We start from the raw sequence: 13,078 nt of genomic DNA, 5'->3' as shown, positions 1-13,078 counted from the left end.
GGTAACCTGTTCAAATATTCTAATAATTTTACATTCCAAATATTTGGATATGGTATATGTAAATGTGAAAACGTGAACCCAGCGTCCTTTGTGTTCACAATGCATGTTATGAGTGAACAGACTTAAAGCTGGGGAGAAGCTGTGATAAAACCCTGATCCTGTGCCATTAAAGCAGACTAACCACTTCAAACCTTGTAAACCAATAGAGTCTGTGACAAATAGCTGGATGTCAGAGCTGTGAGGAAAATCAGTGATCGCTTCAATTCCATTGAATAAACACGCTGTCGCTATCATCTTTCTCAAACCTGTCAACAAAAGCTTGTTCAGCTGAAAACCCCTTGAAAAACTATGACTATTTTTAAAACACTGCATGCACCTCACACATGCTCTCGCTATGACCTCTTTCTGTTGAACTGAGGACGTCCCAGTTCCCACATCTCATTCCAGATTTGACCGGTTGCTCGTTGTGTCCGTCCCCACATCCCAAGGCTCCAAACAAAAACAGGACCAGGGCTCCAAGTCAAACACCGTACAAACAACAGCACATCAAAGCACATCCTAAGAAACAACCTACAATTAATGGATTATGCTTAGAGACCTAGTGATTAAGACCATATCCGTTTCAGACAGGCTGATTCTCAGGAAGACCTGACAATTTATTGATTATGCAGGATCACAGAGCAAATGCCTAAATGTTGAAATATATGTCATTATACATGGTCAAAAGGCTGAAAAATAATGAAATAATTGATTTTACAATTTTGTACAGTCATAAAATTCAGTACAAGCCATATTAACATTTAAGAGGAGATTAATCAATATTTAAAGACATTTACAGCTAAAACAATATCCTAGCGAGGAAAACACAACTGATTTTAAGAAAGACTGGCCAGTGACCTGAAAGTAATGTTATCTTGCAACCATGTAGTGATGTCATGAGCTTTAAAGCAGAACAAGATAAGCCTTACCCAAGCTGCTCTTTTCGAACCACACCTGCAATGTTTTCTTCCCAAGTTAGAAACACAATATCCAGTTTGCGCCAGTGCCTTGATGAACTGCCACCCTCAATGACCTTTGGTATTGGCTCTAAACAAGCCCAAGGCCTAGCCTGTGAAATAACATGGCATTCTGATGAAGTCCTCCATTGTGATATTGTTTTAGAGACCACAGCATCTACGAAAGAAAAGGTTATTCTGTAACCCTCCCATAAGTCCCACAGGGGTGAAAAGTGCTGCTGCTGACAATTTTTAGGGCCAAATATAGAGCCCTGTGGTACACCAAAAACAAAACAATCTTATATTGCTCCAGCTCAGCATTTCTAAAGCGATAATGTTCTGTATCTCTACAAAGATCACCAGAAGAACAATGTCTGCATGCAGTAAACCATCAGATTTCTCTCTGGGGAATCAAACACGAACAAAGGGGAGCTAAGAGACACAAGTGTAAGGCATGTTTTGCTCAAACTGTAAAAAAGATCATTTACTGCACTGTTCATCAATATGCAGATAAATATCAGTATATCACAAATATTTTTTTACAATAATGCATCAATACTTCAGGATCTTTTATGATTATTTATTTTATTTTTATTTTTGCATTCAGGCATAGCATTTTCTACAGATCAATTAATGGTACATCACAGACTTCTATAAGATGCAGCACTGGCCAAAAGTGAAGCGAACCGAGTGAGAGAGATTGAAAGTGATACCACCGATTCACTCTCTCTCCCACGCATTTGGCCCAGTGTCAGTTGCAATCCAATTATGTCACTGTGATTCATCGCAATATACTAAATCGTGACACATGACGTGTATAATGAGGTAGTTGCTGATCCCCAAACTTAATTTCAAGGATAAAAACATTACATTGCATAGAACGGTTGCATAGATAGACTATGTTTCTGGTCTTTCACATGCCATGTGAATACCACAACATGCTAATATGGGCACCAAAACGTATGTGTCACTTATGCACCACAGACAGGAAATACGTAAAAACCTGAACCTAAAACGGCCTCACTGCTTTTAGCTTAAAAAGAGATCAAAGGAGAAAAAGGGAGAATGCTTCCAGAACATCTCTTTGTTATGCAACCAGAAAAGTGTTCATCAGAGGGTTAAAGTTTAAAAATCTCTCTCTTCTGAGGATGTGACAAGCTTTTGTTTTGAAGATGTGACACAGTGCTTATACTAATGACACTTTGGGTAATTCTCCCCCTCTGCTTATTTGAATCTTTTTCCACTTTTCTTCTGACAGCGAGTGAGAAGAAGGATTGTGACAATAAATTCAGACATTATCAAATTCAGTGTGTCCTCAAGAGCCAAAGCAGCTGGGAGTTTCACTGGCCAAAAAAAAAAAATCAGTTTCTTAATCAGTATTTTGTCTTGTTTTCCAGTAAAAATATTTAAACAAGATAAAGGACCCATATACATATATCAAAACTTAAGATCATAAGATAATGTTATTTTTTCATATATTTTTGTCACAAACTTTTTACATTATAGAGTATGTTCCTTGCTGATTTTTATTCAAATGTTTTATGTTCACATGTTACAGACAACAAATAATTTTTTTCTTCAAAATGTAACGTGAATGTACTTTCTTGGATTGAAATATATGGAGGGCAAAATATATATTTTTAAATGCTATTAAAAATATACATATTTTTATAGTATATACATTTTTAAAGTATATTTCAAAATATATTTTAAAAACAAAAACATATACTGTATATATACTGTATATATATATATTTTTTTTTTTAATGTTTTTAAAAAATATATTTTGAAATATACTTTAAAAATGTATGCAATGCATATATTTCTGCTGCATGTGAAAAGCAATACGAAAATACAAATTAAATAATTTTTTGCAATTTATTTTTCTATTCTATTTTCCTTTATAAATGCACACACACAATGTTAACAGACAAAAGAAAATTCATATCATGCAGTTATCACATGTGTTATTGCAGCAATCCTCAACTGTTTTTGCTTCAAGTTCCATTATACTTTTGACATCAAGTGGCGACCCAACAAAGTACCATAACTGTTTATTATACACAGGTAAACAAACCTTACAGTTTATAAACATTTATTTTACCTTGCATAGTTTTGTACGTTTTCATCAACAAGTTTCTAATGAATTAGGCATCTGCCTAATTTGCCTAGTTTCCAAGCAACAGATGCACCAAAATTTTAACGTCAACATCAAAAGACCACTGATTTTAAGATTGCTATCATAACTATTCCCCTTAAATCAGTGCAGAAAATGTGAGTACACCGATTCCACCTGGGCCTTCTAATTTTCCCTGTTAGTTTAATGCTAAATAGCATGAGGCAGATAAAAACACCGATTTGTGTTCCCCTGCCTTGCTGCACACTGATTAATGTTTCTTTTAAGCCAAGTGTCTGTTTTACGGCACACTTTGTATTCCAGACACTGTGTCCTGGAGCTTGGAAGCGAGCAAGGGTAAGAGAGAGAGGGTTGGTGCCAGGGTAACGCATAAGGTCAAACAAACCATTTGATGTATCTTAATACTTTACAAGTGGCAAAAGCAACAGGACATTCTGTCACAGCTACTCTACCACCCAAGAAGTGAGACGGGGAGGTGTGGGACGTGATCTGCATATGGAGGGCTGATGATGTAAACTAATTAAAGAAACAACACAGTGCTTGTAATGCAGTGAAGTTAGTTAGATTATCTTAGACCTAAACAACATACCTCAAGGTGTGTGAACCGATGTCATTGTGCCACTCATGGCAGAGCACAGACAAAGCCTTATTTTGTTTATATGAAGATATTTATTTTATTTGGGTTACTTATTTATTTTATTTTGGGCTTGTTTTAAAATGTTAATTTAGTTTTGTTATTTACATTATATTTAAATTTTGTTATTTAGCAGATGCTTTTATCCAAAGCGACTTACAAATGAGGACAATAGAAGCAATCAAAACCAACAAAAGAGCAATAATATACAAGTGCTGCATTAGTATATTATTATAGTGTTATATTTCAATTATACAAAGAAACATGCAGCATTTTGTCCAAGCAATAATAAAAGGACACATTTATTTATAATTTGTCTTAAACCTCATTTTGTAAAAAAAAAAAAGTGAATCGAATCGTGAGTTGAGTGAATCGTTACATCCCTATTCCTAACAGTTCTCAACCCTCTAAGCACACCTTGGCAATATAATCGCCATTGGCTAGAATTTTTTTTTAGTTTACTTGATACATTATTTTACACACACACACACACGCACGCACACGCACACGCACACGCACACGCACACACACACACATATATATATATAAATCAGCTTCTCTTTGTAAAATGGCACAACTTCTTAAATCGTATTTTCTTAATCAGTCAATCAAGCATTATATTATGATATTATGATCATAATAGGTGAGCGCCAGCCAATGAGATTGCCGTTTGCGCATTAGTCCCGCCCACTACTGGAGAAACCGGCAGGATCTTTTGCTTGTTCTTAAAAGCTGAATAATTCTAAATGAACTCCGTTATTTTGACAGAAAAATACAACAAAGAATATCGTTTACATGTAGCACATCGATTTAGCGTGGTATGTAAGACTCTCGCTCTCTCTCTTTGCATCAAACTGTACATCTCTTTGTGTGAGAAACACAGCGCTCTCAGCAAAGCGACAGCGAGTCGTGCGCCTTCACACTAGAGTTTACGGTGCGTCAAAAACAGGCACACTGCGCATCTATTGAGATGAATTGAAAACTCTCAAGCGTTCAGTCTAAGGCCATGTCCACACGTACACGGGTATTTTTATAAACTGAGTTTTTCCTTCTTCCGTTTTTAAAAAAATCTCCGTCCACATGAAAACACAAACGCATGCTATGAAGCACTGTCAAGAGCATGCCAAACCAACAGGTGGCGATATAATCTCAACCGTAAAGCCATGTTGGCCAATTAGAAGCCTGAAAAAGTCTCCAGTAGGCGGAGATAACAACACAGGTGCCGACGTCACAAGCCAAAAACTACGGTTTTGCTGTCTACACGATACTGCAACCAGAGTTTTTGAAAATCTTCACTCTGGCGTTTTCAAAAATGTTTGGTTTCAGTGAACTGCTGCTGCATTTGCGTGTGGTCAAACAGGCCTAAACGCAAAGAAAAAGCTGCGGCTTTAAAAATAACCGCGTTCGTGTGGACAGGGCCTTAGTGTTCACCGAGTGAAAATATATCTATGCTAAACTTGTAATTTACTCGCAATGTAGAGGAATGGTTCTGGTACCTTAATGATTTGTTTAGTACGTTACTTCAACAATAACTGATTGTAGCTACTCTACCAATCAAAAGTTTTGTACTCAGTAAGACTTCTTTATTTATTTGAAAGAATTTTATTCAGTAAGGATGCATTAAACCTAAATCCTGAGAAAAATATATAGCCGTTTCCACCAAAATATTAAGCAGCACAACTGTTTTCAACGTTGATAATAATAAGAAATGTTTTCCTCAGCATCAAATCAGCATATTAGAATGATTTCTGAAGGATTGTGTGACACTGCAGACTGCCGAAAAATCAGCCTTGCCATCACAGGAATAAATTACATTTTAAAATATATTAAACAGAAAACATTATTTATAATAAGTTGAACAAATATTTCACAGTATTTCTGTTTTTACTGTATTTTGATCAAATAAATGCAGCCTTGGGGTCTCTTAGTAAGAGATTCCTTTCAAAAATACTTAAATGCTTTAATACACTAAACAAAACAAATAAAAATGGTAATGGTAATTTTCTGGTAACGTTTTAAATGTTTTTAATTAAGTATTTAATTAAGCTACACTTTGTGAACAAGCAGTCATTAACTACTCTAACTTAAGTGTCATAATACTTTAGTACACATAATACCTTAATAGTTCTTGGATTATTTTGGGTTGGACATGATGCAAGTAGCTACTTGCACCAAGTCAGGAACCGCTTTGTGATTCAGTGATTCATTAGAATGATTCAAACCAATAACTGACTGGTTTTGATTGATTCGTCAAAAAGAATCAATCAATCTGTAGCACTACAATCGTCCAAAATAAAGACTAGAGGCAGAATAGAACAGCGACATGCAAAAGAACTGATTATACAAGCCTGGGCCTCCTCATCATCTGCCTATTTGTTAAAGGTCCAACCACAGAGACACACCATGTACCAGCATTATGATAAAACCGTTTAATCATTAGCCTGAACAAGGTCAGTAGTTCCCAGTGTTTCAATTTGCCCAATGTGAAACAAACATATGGAGCGCCCAGGGTGTTACCGTTAGCATGCTAGCACAACAGACACTGGGATTCAGTCATGAACAGGTGAGGCTCCGATTTCATGCCTTTTAGTGGAAATCTTCAACTCTCAGCACCACACAGAGTAAAGTTTAAGTGAGTAATATGTTTTATTTTTTCATAACATTACAAACATGCGCACACACACACACACACCCTTGTGATGAATAGCACTGACATGGGACCCAGAGGAGGGCTGGCTGGAATCCCAGGCACTAGGCCTGGGCTAAGGATCTGATTATGGAAGAAATATGGAAAGCAATAGGAGGGAGTTGATGAGATAAACCAATGCGAGATTCATAAGGCCGCCACGATTCTTCAGAACAGCACTGTAAACATCTCAGCACATGGTCCTGATGGATTATGAGTGCACTGCTTTTCATTCCAGCTACTCTTAGATGCCCTGTTTAATTCACAACACAGAACTGCCTACAGCACTGCCTGAAGTACAAGTAGTAAATATTTAATGGCAGCTCTTTCACATGAATTTCAAGCTGAGAGGGGGGGGGGGGGAAATGTCAAAGCTTAAAATGTCATTATAAAACTTTGAAAAATTCTGATTCGATGAGTCGTTTTTAACGTCACTGGAAACTGTAGATAAACCCACTTGTGAATATTAAGTTGTTTGGCGACTATAAACGGTCTACAGTTAGGCTAATAAACTATATTACTTGGCACTTTTATAATTAATAAACGTAACTCTTTGGTGTTTCTTATTCACATTAATGGGAAATTTTACACATGAATGAAATTCTGTCATCAGAACTGTTCAAACAACACTGAGCTCCATTGATTTTCATTGTATATGGACAATAAAAAAAAAAAAGTGTTCCAAACATTCTGTATTTACGTTTCAAAGAGAAAGGAAAGTCATGCAGGTTTTGCATGGCATGAGGTTGAGTAAATAATGACAGAATTTTCATTTTGGGGTAAACTATCCCTTTAATGTAATCACATTTTATGAAAGCAATAAGCTTTACTCTGATTTTCCCACAGTAAAGGGGGTATAACATGCTCTGTTTTGCTTTAGAAAGCACTAGCCTTGGGGCTAAAAGCTTTTGAGACCATGTAAACTAGTTCTCACTGTCCTAAAATGTCTCACCTGTCAGGATCACTGTCATCTAAATGTAGAAAACTGTGAGTGATGTGTCTTAGCCCTGAAGTCATATATACAGTAATATACTACTAAAAGTTGACATGACGTCTCTTATACTCACCAAGTCTGCATTTATTTGCTCAAAAATACAATAAAAACAGTGACACTGTGAAATATTATTTCAATTTAAAAATAACTATTTTCTGTTTTAATATATTTTAAAATGCTTGTTTTTTCTTGTGATGACGAAGCTGAATTTTCAGCATCATTACTCCAGTCTTCAGTGTCACATGATCCTTCAGAAATCATTCTAATATGCAGATTTGGTGCTTAAGAAACATTTTTGATTATCATTATTAATGTTGAAAACAGTTGTACAGCCTGATATTTTTGTGGAAACCATGATACATTTTTTCAGGATCTTTGATGAATAGAATGTTCAAAAGGAATATAATTTAGTTGAAATATAAATCGTTTATAACATTATAAATGTATTTACTCTCACTTTTGAGCAATGCATCCTTGCTTGCTGAATAAAGACACAATTTTTTTTCTTCTTTACGGAGTCTGCCCCGAAACATTTGTATGGTAGTTGATATACATTCAAATATGAATAGCAAAATTAACCAAAAATATTGACACACTCGTGGTCATATCCATTTTTAGCTTTCTAGAATGAGAATATCACTCCTTTTACATTTGACTAGCATTAGCAAGTAGCAAATCATGACTCATGATTAAACAAAAACCTTGTCAAAACTTCCATTTCAATACATCCAAAAAGAAAATAATTCTGTGCTTGTAGTCATACCATTTCATGGAGTTTATGGAGTATTTACTAAACCCTCATCTTACTAACAATTATTGAGCGAGTAATGTAAACTGTACAACACAACAGTGTCATTTCCCTCGTGTCTCTTTGAAGCCTTTCTCTTGAGGTCTGTTTCAGGTCCCTAGCTGAATTCATTTCCTGTGGACAAAGCCCCCCGATAGCATTCATATTAGCCCCACAGGACCTTTTCTGGTTTGTTTTTATGCATAGGGCAGAAAAACAAACCATTCTTCTCCTGCATTAAGCTATTTGTAAGATGCTTTGGTGAAGCAAAGCATGAGACAAAAATGCAATCAGAAACACATCAGAAAACTTTCGAAAGTCTTCATTTAGAAGACTTTCCTTCTTCATTATGTACCAATAACACAGCATCAGCAGTCGGCACATAACAACAGTTTTGCTTGTCTAATATGGAAATATTACAGCTGATGGCTTAGACCAGGGCTGTCCAAACTCGGTCCTGGAGGGCCGGTGTCCTGCAGAGTTTAGCTCCAACCCTAATTAAACACACCTGAACCAGCTAATCAAGCTCTTACTAGGCATAGAAACTTCCAGTCAGGTGTGTTGAGGCAAGTTGGAGCTAAACTCTGGACAGCCCTGGCTTAGACAATTGTTCCTTGGATCTGAAACAGCAGGCATTAAGCCAAACTAATTTAGATGGCATCTAGACCTGGGAAGGAAATGGAATATGTAGTTGCAGTGACTGTTTCAAAGGCATCAATGGAAGTGGTTCACTTTAATATAATCTAACTTTCCATTGTAAATAACAGTACTTTGCTAAGGACCACACCTTTTGTTTAGTTAGCGTGACACATTTTCCACAAAAAGCAACTCGAGACCTGTTAACACAAAAACTCGGCTTACTTTTCCAACTACTAATGCTGATTTCTCTTGTTAAAGAGATAGTTCACGCAAATGGAAATTTTACTGATTGCAATGCAGCAAGTTTGAATAACAAAAATCGCAAATGAGTTTTCAGTGCTCTTGCAGTCGATGACAGCTTAAACTTCAATCTATTCCTATATTTGTAAATCTACAGTGGCGAGTAATTTTTTGGATGGTTTTGTTTTTGGATGAACTTTTCTTTTATGAACGTGTTTACTCTGTCTCTCCCTGGGGCAGGAATGCAGTAAATCATGCGACAACATGGATTCACCCATGTTATCTCTGTAAATACACACCAGTATCTCTCATTTGCTCAAACACACTCTCTTTTACACACACTCGTATGTCAGCTGTGTTTACACCTGACCAATGTTATCTGAAGACACCCAGAAGACAGCACTCCTGCCTTTATGTTTGCATAGAACAGAGCTGCCCTACTTTCAATATCCACATAAAACTGTGGAAAAGTCACAAACACGAGAGAGTGGAGTGAACTTTTAAGGAGACTTGAGAGCCACTAGACTAAATTAGGAAAACCTGACAATGGTTATGTCTTGAGATCAGTAAAAAAAAAAAAAAAAGTGGTTCTCAAACTGCTGTCAGTGAAGCATTTTAATGATTAGTAAATATACACATATATACAGTAAATATTGTAATACTGTGAAATATCAATACAATTTAAAATAACTGTTTTCTGTTTTAATATATTTTAAAATGTAATTTATTCCTGTGATGACAAAGCTGAATTTGCATCATTACTCAAGTCTTCAGTGTCACATGATCCTTCAGAAATCATTCTAATATGCTGAGATTCTGCTAAAGAAACATTTCTTCTTATTATCAATGTTGAAAACAGTTGAGCTGTGTTATATTTTAATGAAAATCATAATACATTTTTTTTCAGGATTCTTTGATGAATAGCATTTACTTGAAAATAAATAAATCAATCAAATTCTGTAACATTTAAAAAAATTTTTTACTGTCACTTTTGATTAATTAAATGCATCACTCGTAAATAAAAGTACCGACCTTAACCGAACTGATAGGAAGCACCAACATTTAATTAATCAAGTGATTAACTAATAACAATAAATAACTGATCCAAAATAATGAATAACATAACTGACAGTAGGCCTACTTAATTAACATAACTGACAGTTATATGTCAGTCAGTGTAAAATGTTGGATCCAGCTTTTTCAAGATATATTGTACAAACGTATTTTTACATTACATAAAACTGCATGTAACTGTTCTGAGGTAGTTTTCCCCATATTTAAGATGTTAAGTGGTCTACAATATTTGTTTTACTGTTCAGGTGGTCCACTTTAAGAACACGTTTGAGAATCACCAGTCTAAAAAATAAGCTTCTCTTAACAGCACAATGGATCAAATGAAATACATTTTCCAGAAAAAAAAAGAAAGATGTAATCTGGGATGGTCAACATAACGTAAACACAAGCATAAAGCCTATACCACTTTAGGTGAGCTCTCTGGGTGGCCCTAAATGAGTACTGTCTTTATAGTCATCTAGCCTGATTCGTAATGGATCAAGAATGCAATAAGTGAGCTACTAGCGTATCAACTTTGAAAAGCATGTAATTATCATTTCAATAAACATCACAAAAGCTCAAGCAAATCAGGATTATCTAATAAGGCTATGAACTCTACTTTTGGTCGCTTTCCAGACCTAAACAGGAGGATGAAGCAGGTGACACTGACATGTCCCACTATCATAACCATGATCATCAGTGTCAACCAAAGGAGGCATTCAAGAAAAAAAAAAAAGAAAAAACTTCACTGTAACGTCATCCGATTAGTTGCACAACTGTTATCCCGAATCTAGAAGCCCAATTTATTACAGCGCAAACGTTCCCTTCACTTTGCTTTTCCAGAATATGAATACTAATACACTGTTTCAATCACACGCGCATGCAAAACAACTCCATTAGACTCTGTAAATAAACTTCTGAAACGCCACATTACGCATTAAACTAGCACGAGCACTTAAATATCTGTTTTTCAGTGCGCATCTGCGCGTAAAACAAGCTCAATTCCCAGGCTAATGCATAATAACGCGCAAGATTAAAAACAAACACTAGAGAAAGCAACTGTACCAGCCCTAAAATAGCAGAAAAACACATCTTACCATCTCAACAGCACATGATGATGACCGCGCGCTGATAGTTAGAAAGTATCTAGTGCACTGAATCATCTGGCAAAACTATTCCAAAACTTCAAGTACAATGCTTCCGCTTCCGGAAAAAAAATAGTGAAAAGTAACAACATGGGCGAGACGGAGCCCAAAAATATGCCTGGCCTGAAACCTGCTGGAAGAAGATATGCAGTGCACCATTCCTACCTGATCCAAAACTGATTTCTCAATAACAGTCACACCTGGCATTTGCAATGTGAAATCTACGTATAACACTGAAAATAAAATGTTCTAAAATGTTTGTTTTTTTTCCACTCAGACGTTTCTAGTAAGTTTCACTTAAAAAAAAAAAAAAAAGGCAAATGACACATTGAATTAAACGTTAAATTAGAAGTAGAAAGACTGAAATAGTATTTTCTTGTAAAGCATACTCCAATAGGCTAATCTTTGTTTTAATTTCAACATTGAAAAATTACTTTGAGATTACACTATAGATAGATAGATAGATAGATGGATGGATGGATGGATGGATGGATGGATGGATAGCTAGATAGCTAGATAGATAGATAGATAGATAGATGATGGATGGATGGATGGATGGATGGATGGATGGATAAATAGATAGCTAGCTAGCTAGCTAGATAGATAGATAGATAGATAGATAGATGATGGATGGATGGATGGATGGATGGATGGATAGATAGATAGATAGATAGATAGATAGATAGATAGATAGATAGATAGATAGATAGACATGTAAATGATCACAAGAACTCTATGTGAGATTAATATTAGACTTTCCCAGTACCAACATCCAAGAATGAATACCAAATACTGATTGCTATGAAGTTACAAATGTAAGTACAAAATGCATTTTCAGATTATTATTTTTTAAAAGTCTCAGCTGTTTTGGTGATTGATCAACAAGATTCCTGTAAGCGTAAACAAAGTAAAGATGTCTTTATGAGAAAAATTAAACCTGTCATACAACTAACAGCAGGTGTCTGTGGATCAGCTCAAAAGGAAGTTACATCACTAAGCAAGACAAGGAAGCGGTTAACCGACCAATCCATTTGTGATGAAGCACCTGTGATAGACGTCTAACCATGAGACTATGAAGCCACAATTGATCTTATTCACTAACCCTGCATGATGGTCAACGCATAAAATCTACAGCTGAAAAGGAGGCAGCTGATTTACAACACCACTCGAGCTGTTGTAAGTCAACAGAATGACACACCAAGCTGTGTTTCCAGAAGGGAAAAGATTTTAAACAGACATATATTAAAACTTCTATAATGTAGTTGCTTCAGTCTATGTTAAGTGCTCCAGAATAATTCACAAGGAATGCTTAGCAAAAAATAAGACTGCTGAAATTTGCCTATGTGATACCTGTTTGTTTCAGCAAAATTGAAGTAATTGCTAATTCGATTCAATTGTATTGCCAACATTTCTCAGTGGAATCGTAATTACTGTTCTTTTGCAAATAAAACAGATGGGAAGAGGTATTGTGTTCATGTTATTACCCAGTGGATGGTTACAACTTGATTTATGGACCACTGTCAGCATTTCTGAAGCAATATATCTCAAGAGGTGCACAACAATGGTTATCCCTTTGATATTATGAATCCTAAATGTTTCCAAATATGATATATGAGTAGAGCATATCTGCCCCCTTTAAAATACATAATACACTTCAGTATTTCATAAGCAGAATTTACAGTGCTGGATAGGTTTCATCTTAAATGCAAGGTAAAACACTACTCATGGAAATGGCAACATATGATATAAAACTGCAGAACTGTATGAG

The 13,078-nt window shown here is 35.7% G+C and overlaps 1 protein-coding gene across 3 annotated transcripts in view; it reads right to left on the bottom strand.

Annotated features, from left to right (window-relative positions):
- LOC107676079 (sperm-specific antigen 2 homolog) overlaps positions 1-11,358 on the bottom strand; it is a 42,961-nt gene extending 31,603 nt beyond the window's left edge. For 2 of the 3 annotated variants that reach the window (XM_016470599.1, XM_016470600.1), the window contains exon 1: positions 11,263-11,357. The gene's annotated coding sequence lies outside the window, so the exon portion shown is untranslated. Of the gene's footprint in view, positions 1-11,262 lie in introns of all 3 variants that reach the window. The other variant, XM_016470602.1, reaches the window with a different exon arrangement.
- Positions 11,359-13,078: the final 1,720 nt, after the last annotated feature.

Source organism: Sinocyclocheilus anshuiensis, unplaced genomic scaffold, assembly GCF_001515605.1.
Source record: "Sinocyclocheilus anshuiensis isolate Anshui unplaced genomic scaffold, SAMN03320099.WGS_v1.1 scaffold1932, whole genome shotgun sequence".
Taxonomy (NCBI): Eukaryota; Metazoa; Chordata; class Actinopteri; order Cypriniformes; family Cyprinidae; genus Sinocyclocheilus; species Sinocyclocheilus anshuiensis.
This window is presented reverse-complemented; position numbering and strand designations above follow the sequence as displayed.